Below are 8,388 nucleotides of genomic sequence, written 5' to 3'. Positions count from 1 at the left end.
GATATAGAATAAAACAAAATCTAAATCTATCTTAACTTGGATAAACTGAAATTAAATAATCCTTTCACTGATTATGAAATCTCCCTCTTTAGAAAATAAATATTTATTTATATGACTTTGATGATATAACTCCAAATTTTAAGGAATGACATCAAATAACCATTTTTAAAGCATTTTCACATGTTTATATACTTTACCAGTGTTTTATTATGTTCGACTATATTGACATTTTCATGCTCAATATTTCAACTGTACTGAACAGATTTTTTTAGGCATAAAGATACTGACTTCAAAATACATATGGTGTAATGATATTTGCCAGCTAAGGTCATTATTAGCAGCTTTTTGCACTTTATCAAGTGTAATAAATTCCAGTTATTTATTATTACATTTATTATTATTATTACATCCACACATCGGCAATTTAACCCAAAACAACTTTGCATACAAAGATCAACATTTAATAATTTATCCCTAAGTCAAATTGTTGGATTGTTAAACAACTTTATCAGCATAAAACTGTATATTAAAGTATATTACTTCCAAACATATTGTAACTGAAAGTAGAATAAGATTGTAATGCTTTAGGCAGAAACGATTAGATAAAATATTTAATGAAGAACCACATATTTAAGAAAAAAAATATTGATACAATGACCTAAGGCCTTGAATATAAAATGTTGCATTTCATCCTAAAAGACACAAATCCAGAATTTGGGCAAAATTCCCTTTGGCAATCCTAGTCAATGGAAGATTGTGGTTAAATGCATCCCTAAATAACAATATACATTAATTTTTCAATTTTTTTCTGTTTACATTTTGTTTTCATTAATGATAATAATGCAGTACAATTGAGAAGTCTCCTGACATATAAAAGAACACAGTTTGCGTTATATGAAATCATTGTGAAAGAGCCATTACAGACATGTTTCTCTGCTTTTGACCTCCGGTTGATCCAGGAGTTATACCTGCCAGAGATGCGAAGACAAAAAGAGAGAAAGAATTACAGAGAGAGGAGGCAGAGTACTTCATCTACTGTTTTTCACCATATCTCCCTCTAGTCTTTGAGCAGACAGGCAGAAGTGAGCTTTCAGCAGCAAACAGGGACTGAAACACTGATATAACCTGTCATGTTGACTTGAGGATGCCATAAAAACAGTGTCCAGTGTGGCAGATAAGACTTGTGATTAATGGCTAGTCAACACTAGTATGCTCTTCTGAGGGATCAGGGAGCTTTATGAAAACTGAGTGGAGAAAAAAAAAAGAGCGACTACGCATTGTGTATGTGTTTATGGGTGTTAAATGTTTATTGATGTGATATATTGAATTAAACAGAATAGGGATTGGCTCATTGAAACAGTTATTGAAAAACTGCATTTTGAAATAATGAGGAATATTAACTTTCAAAATGATTTCCTGCTGTGATATAAACACTCATCTAAATTTCATTAAGAATACAAGTTTAAATATTAGCAGTTTGGCATGTCCCACCGTTTGGTGTGTGTGTGTGAGTGTGAATACATGTGTAAACACACTCGTGGAGGCCTGGAGTGTGTTTGTGCATGTCGTTCTGAGTTTATGCTAATGACCCACAGAGGGCAAAAAGGGAGGGATGAGCTCTTCTAACGGCTTTTTGAATGAGATGAATGGGTTACAGATGGCCCACTCAATATATTAAAATGAGACATGCAAAGCAGGGGCGGGACTTCTTCAAGATGGGGGCTTTCCTGAAGCAGCTCGGCACCTGTCTATCTTTCGTCATGGACACATGCAGATGCATGCAGAGACGTGACTGATTCACCATAACAAATAAGCACTGTCTGGCTTTAACCAGACTAGCAGAGCCGTGTAATCAACCCATTAACCCAACAAAACTGCATCTATTTATAGAACGTCTCTGCTAAGGTTTTTTTTGGTTATTTTTTTTGTTATCTATAACTATTATCTTTCTGTGTGTATAAAGAGTTTGGATATTTTTGTAATATTCTGATTTGTTTGAGATAATGTTTGCCCCATGTTTTTCTAATTGCATCATGCATCTTGCCGTATGATTTATATCTTGCAATGTGACATTATTTCTCACAACTGTGACTATGTTTCTCATAATTGTAAATTCATATCTTGCAATATTTTTGTTTTATTTTCACAGTGTGATTTTATGAGCTGTTTATCAAAATTGCAACTTTTAACTTTACTTTGTTTCTGATAACTGTGAATTTATATCTCACAATGTTATTCTGCATCTAACAATACCACTGTATCTCTCACTATTACAGCTCTATTTCTCATAAATGCAACTTTATTTGCTAGAATTGTGACTTTCTATCTTGCAGTGTACTCTGACTTTATATGTTGCAGAAACGACTGTTTCTAGTAACTGCGACTTTATATTTCACTAAGTAATTTTAAATTTCACAATTTGACATTATATATCTCAATTATGGCTGTTTACTGTAATTGCAACTTGTTGAAATATATAATGCAATGTGATTTAAATCTTACAATTTGACTTCATAATTGTGACTTTGTGTCTTGTAATTGTCTTTAAATCTTGCAGTTGTGACTTTGTTTTTTCCTAACTGTGTTTTTATATCCCGCATTGTGATGGTTTTATATTTACTATTCCTTGTATAATGTCAAGGGGGTCATGTGATTCTACCCTTTTGGCTTTTCAAGACATTTCCAGAGGTCTCTCTGAGTTGAAAGGTGGAGAGGAGGTCAGACCGCGAGTGTTTGGAGTAAATGTTTCTGATTCAGGAGCAATGAAGTGGAGAAATGGTTGCTGGGATTGAGAGGTTCAGCTGATTTCTCCACCTGCATCTTTCCTTAGTGTCACTCTGATCACTGACACGTGCTGAGCACTGCCCTTTGTCACCTCCTCCTTCACCCCCATCCCACCGTCTGTCTACACCTACCAGGGTATGACCCCCTTTCTCCACAAAGACACATTGACCGGCTCTTCCTTTGGCAAACACACTGCCTGGCCATTCTGCTGTAATCCATATGTGGCAGTATATCTCTTTGATAGTCACCAGGAGAGATGCCATGATTTTTTAGATTGATCAGGCTATTATATTTATTTTACTAAGGGCTGAAGAACATACAAAAAAAAAAAAAAATGCAAGAACAACATTTTACCTTTTTACCATTTTACCACCTACATTTCTTGCTGAACAATTCAGTGTTTTTTTTCAATGAAATGGTTGGGTGTAAGATACAATAACATACTCATAAAGACAGTCATTTGTTGCCACCTACTGGATTTTTGATGTTATAAAATCCCCACCACTAATTCACAGGCTATGTTTTTGCATGCACAAATATTAATAATAATTGTAAAAATGATAATTGCCTTAATATGCACCACTAATTATTACTTAGTAACAAAGACATCTTTACTTCTGCGAAATACAATAATGTGGGTTTGTTTTTAAATAAATGCTTATTATAAACATCCAAATATGCAATTCACAGTGGGATGATTTTATCCCTATTGATGCTGCCAGTATTATTTTCTAATTGGTTAATCTAATTTTTGAATAAGTTATTTTATAATTTTTTTTATTGTTTTTGTAATTGTTTTGTATTATATTTGAGATTATATTTACCCATGGTTCCCATTCATCAGAGAAGAAAGCCTAAATGCGATTATGTAGACGAGCGATTATTGTGGAGATAAGCACAGGGTAATGCATGGTAATGATCTGACAGTAGTATTCCTCCTCCTTCATTTGCATATCTTAAAGTGCTGACAGGTGTGCCAGGCCATGAGGTAGAAATGAAGGCCAGTGGATGCCGATAAGACACTGTGGGGTGTTTTACACCTTTGGATGTTGCTGATAATATGGACATTGGTTCTCTTTTACACACATGCACACACACAAGCACAAAAACACTCTAAGAATGTTTGTCACTGTTAACATACTGTAGATGGCTTGCTGGACATCTCTATGTCTAATGTAGTCTGTCTGCAGCTCTGTTGTGGGCTGTAGGCTCTTGTGGGGGCACTGATAAATCAAGGCAAATGTTATGTGGAGGTATTTTTTTTTGCATTTGCACACACATAGACTTTGCGGTGTGCCTCATGCATCATTTTATCTGAACCTGCCACATGTTGTTGATTTTTCTCCACCGACAGCCCTGTCTCATAATATATGCTTGGCTGGTGCTTATAACAGTACAGAATCAATCGTTGTATTGGCTACACACCACACTGGAAATGGCGAAATCTCTTTTGCAACAATAAATGTACTGTTGCTTGCTCATAGGATAACCTATACTCTACCAGGACTATTAAATCCATGTAATCTATATTGTACAGCTACATCATTACAAGAAAATATTCCTCTATATTTGTATTGACTAGCAGTGCATGTACATATGTCAAATGTCAGAGATAATTGGCCAGAAGTGCAAATGGTAAACAAATTTGTATTCATTATTGGGAATGCTAATATATCTCCCGCTGGGTTCTTTACTGTGTTAAATCCTCCTTTGCATGCAATCAAGTTATGTCTTTAGTTCATTCTTAGGAATCTGTGCATTTCTGTCTCTTTTCTGTCCCTGTGACATTCCACTGATATAACTGTATCAATTTTTACTTGAATTTACTTTTTAAATTGAATTTAAGAATTTGATATTTAAAATTCAAATGCTTTAATCATCTTTAACCTTGTGCCTTTTTTCTGAAATGTTTATTTATATTCCAAAATTAAAGAAGTTATTTTTCAATCATGACAAAAGTGACAAAGGTATATTTTCAGACACTGTTATGTTGTGAGTTTTCTTTGATCATATTTAAAAGAGTATCATTACAAAATCCTTTTTAACCAAACAAAATTCAATTTCACATTTCAACTGATTTTCATTGCATTTTCTGGTTTAGGTTATGGTTAAGGTGCTGGATTAACCCTTTTATGTTAACCTTTAACCTTTTAATATTTTTTTATGTAACACTGTTGAATTATTGTTCCACAAAAGATGTTTTGAAAGATTTTTCTACTTTTTTGTAAAGTATTATAAAGCAGGTCAAAACTGGTTGATTTGACTAGAATTTACTTCACAGAATCACAGAATTTATATAGATAAATAACAATTACTTCACTGCTGTAAACAGATACAGGTCTAGTTCAATCTGCCATTGAACAGTATATATTTGTTGATGATTTATTGGAATATTACAACATTTCATAAGCTCAGACAATCACAGAAGAATAAGGTCTTCTGACTGTCTTCTGACACTGCTCATGCATGGTCCCCAGGATTCACTGTATCAATTGTAGTGCTGTTATTGGGGTGTAATCGGGCATGAGAAAGGCCAGCTTGCTGAGGGTTGGGGGCTATTGTGAGGTTCCCATCTGTGACTGCAGTGTGGAGAGGGGGGAACTGGCCTGGAGGTCTCTGGCACATGTCTGTGAATGGTGGGTGTGAGAAGGGGCAACGGAGAAGCAGCTGATATGTCCGGATGTGTGGGTTTATTGAATAACCTGTCTTAAACTTTTGCGATGTATATTTTGCACTTACACTCCAGAGAAAGTGTCCCTTTTCACTGTGAGCCAGTGTTTATCATTGCTAACCTAGAAGAAGCTTCAAATATATATTGATCTGTTCACAGATGTGCATGCATTGTTTACTCTTCTAGCATAAAACTTCATATTGTCATATTGACTAACTTGTTCGCTGAGTGCACATTCAATGCCATCTCCAAACTGAGACCCATTTGAGAGCGAGAGTGATGGTTGATTGATCCTATGGCTTCATCTGCAGGGATCAGTGGGGTCAGGCTGCAGGAGATGATAAGCTGAGATGGAACAGGGCTATCACTGCTCTGGGGTCAGGACCCCTCTGTAAATTGAGCTGATTACTGCTGCTGCTGCTGCTGCTGGTCAGGTTTGCAGGGAAGACCAGTAATCAACAGCCAGGCCAGGGTACAGCAGAAGACTGCTATCACAGACATTACTACACGACATACTACAGTATAAACAAACATGTACATGGCTAAATGTTGTTCATGCAGTCCCACAGTGCAGTCACAATATAGTACAGCCTAAAGTTGCTTATTACTCTTCTAAAATGGCTACTTTTTAATAAACACACAACAATGTTATATGTTATAATGAATTATATTATGGATATAGTGAATTCATGAAGTGCCATTATACGCATTTATATACTTCCATAAAATAGCCTACCATGTAAACTATAGTTGCCCTCTGTGGGTGCTGTAAAGAGGTGTTTAACATAATTTCATTATCATGACCTAAATATGACATGAATGCATTAATATAATATATAAAATATTGAACTGAAAAAAATAGTGTAGGTTTTACTTAAAATTTATTATAAATTTCTTATTTAAAATAAATATTTTTCAAGCATGTCATGTTTATGTCAATGTGTTGTGGTTTCTTTCCAATTAACTGTGAAATGTGCTAACAATTTCTGAGTGAATATTATTTCTACACCATTTTTTATTAAGTAATTACAAAGAAATTGCAAGCAACATATTGAATATAACATGAAAATTTTAACTATTAATAAGCAGCAAATTAGGAGTGTACTGAGGCAAACGTTATAGTTAAAGGTTTGTAAATGGCGAGAATTGGACCTTAAAATAAAGTGTAACTGATGCTGGATTTGAGAGATGGTTCCCAAGTCGGTATGATTGACAAGTACCGAACAAACTGCAACAGCTCTGGGAAAACTGTGACAAGCAATGTTTGAATGTATAGATGATACTTGCACGTTTCTCCCTTCTGGGACATCTCTTAACATCCCATCAATACATTCACACACAAAACACAATAACTGGCCAGATTTGCACAAAGCATGAGAGTAAACAACTCAGATAGTCTTCACTCCCTCTACTTGACACAAGCATGACCTGTGTGTGTGTGTGTGTGTGTGTGTGTGTGTAGCCCCTCCTCATCGCAGTCTGTCTGTGCGTTCCTTTTCTGTGCCAACTGCTCGCAGTCAGGGCTGTCCTCCAGGGCCGGGGTGCATCCTCAGGTCACCTGGTCAATTAAATTCAAATTGGGGATAAATTATCTGCAAATTATGTCCATATAAGTAAGTAGAAGAAATTGACTTTTTGGTGAATTATTTTCTGGTTAGTGTTTGCATATTTGCAATTACAAACCTTTACATGAAAACAAGGCACCCAATATATATAGTCAAAATACAAAATTAAGTTTATATATTTCAAGTTTAATATTGTTTCACAATGGGCATCAATATTACTATTACATGGTGTATGATTAAAAGTTTGTTCAGATCACTAACCTTGAGCATTAAATTTTGGACTATAACTTGCACAAAGAACATAAATGATGCTTGAATGAAATCAGGCGTTTTGCCAAGAACCCCTTCCTAAAATATTAAGTAAGTATGTATTTTAATGTATTAGAATGAATGAATGAATTAATGAATAGTAATTTTCTTAAAATCTGGCTTTTATACTATTACTGCACTATAGTACTATTTACATTTACATTTAATCATTTAGCAGACGCTTTTATCCAAAGCGACTTACAAATGAGAAAAATAGAAGCAATCAGACCAGCGAGAGAACAACAACAATATACAAGTGCCTTGACGAGTCTCAGTTAGTCTAGCACAGAACTCGTAGCTATGTTTTTTTTTTTTTTCAAGAAAAGAAAAGAAAAGGTAAGTGCTAGTATTAGTTGGTCAAGCGCTGGTGAAAATGATGTGTCTTTAGATGTTTTTTGAGGATGAGTAAAGACTCAGCTGTTCGAATTGAGACTGGGAGGTCATTCCACCAGCTGGGCACAGTCCAGGAAAAGGTCAGTGAGAGTGATTTTGAATCTCTTTGGGATGGCGCCACAAGGCGCCGTTCACTTGCAGAACGCAAGCTTCTGGAGGGCACATAAGTTTGAACTAGTGAGTTAGGTATATTGGTTCAGCGCCAGTGGTCGTCTTGCAGGCAAGCATCAGTACCTTGAATTTGATGCGAGCAGCTACTGGTAGCCAGTGTAACCTGATGAGGAGAGGAGTAACATGAGCTTTTTTTGTCTCATTGAAGACAACCCTCGCTGCTGCATTCTGGAACAGTTGCAGAGGCTTGATAGAACATGCAGGAAGGCTCGCCAAGAGAGCATTACAATAGTCCAGTCTGGAGAGAACAAGAGCTTGGACTAGAAGTTGTGTGGCTTGCTCTGACAGGAAGGGTCTGATCTTCCTAATGTTGTATAAGGCAAATCTGCAGGACCGGGTCATTTTAGCAATATGGTCTGTGAAGCGTAACTGATGATCGATCACAACTCCTAGTTTTCTGGCTGTCCTGGAAGGAGTTATGGTTGACGAACCCAGCTGTATGGATAAGTTGTGATAAAACGATGGGTTAGCTGGAACCACAAGCAGTTCTGTCTT

The sequence above is a fragment of the Cyprinus carpio genome, chromosome B5, assembly GCF_018340385.1.
Source record: "Cyprinus carpio isolate SPL01 chromosome B5, ASM1834038v1, whole genome shotgun sequence".
Lineage (NCBI taxonomy): Eukaryota > Metazoa > Chordata > Actinopteri > Cypriniformes > Cyprinidae > Cyprinus > Cyprinus carpio.
Note: the sequence above shows the minus strand (reverse complement) of the source record.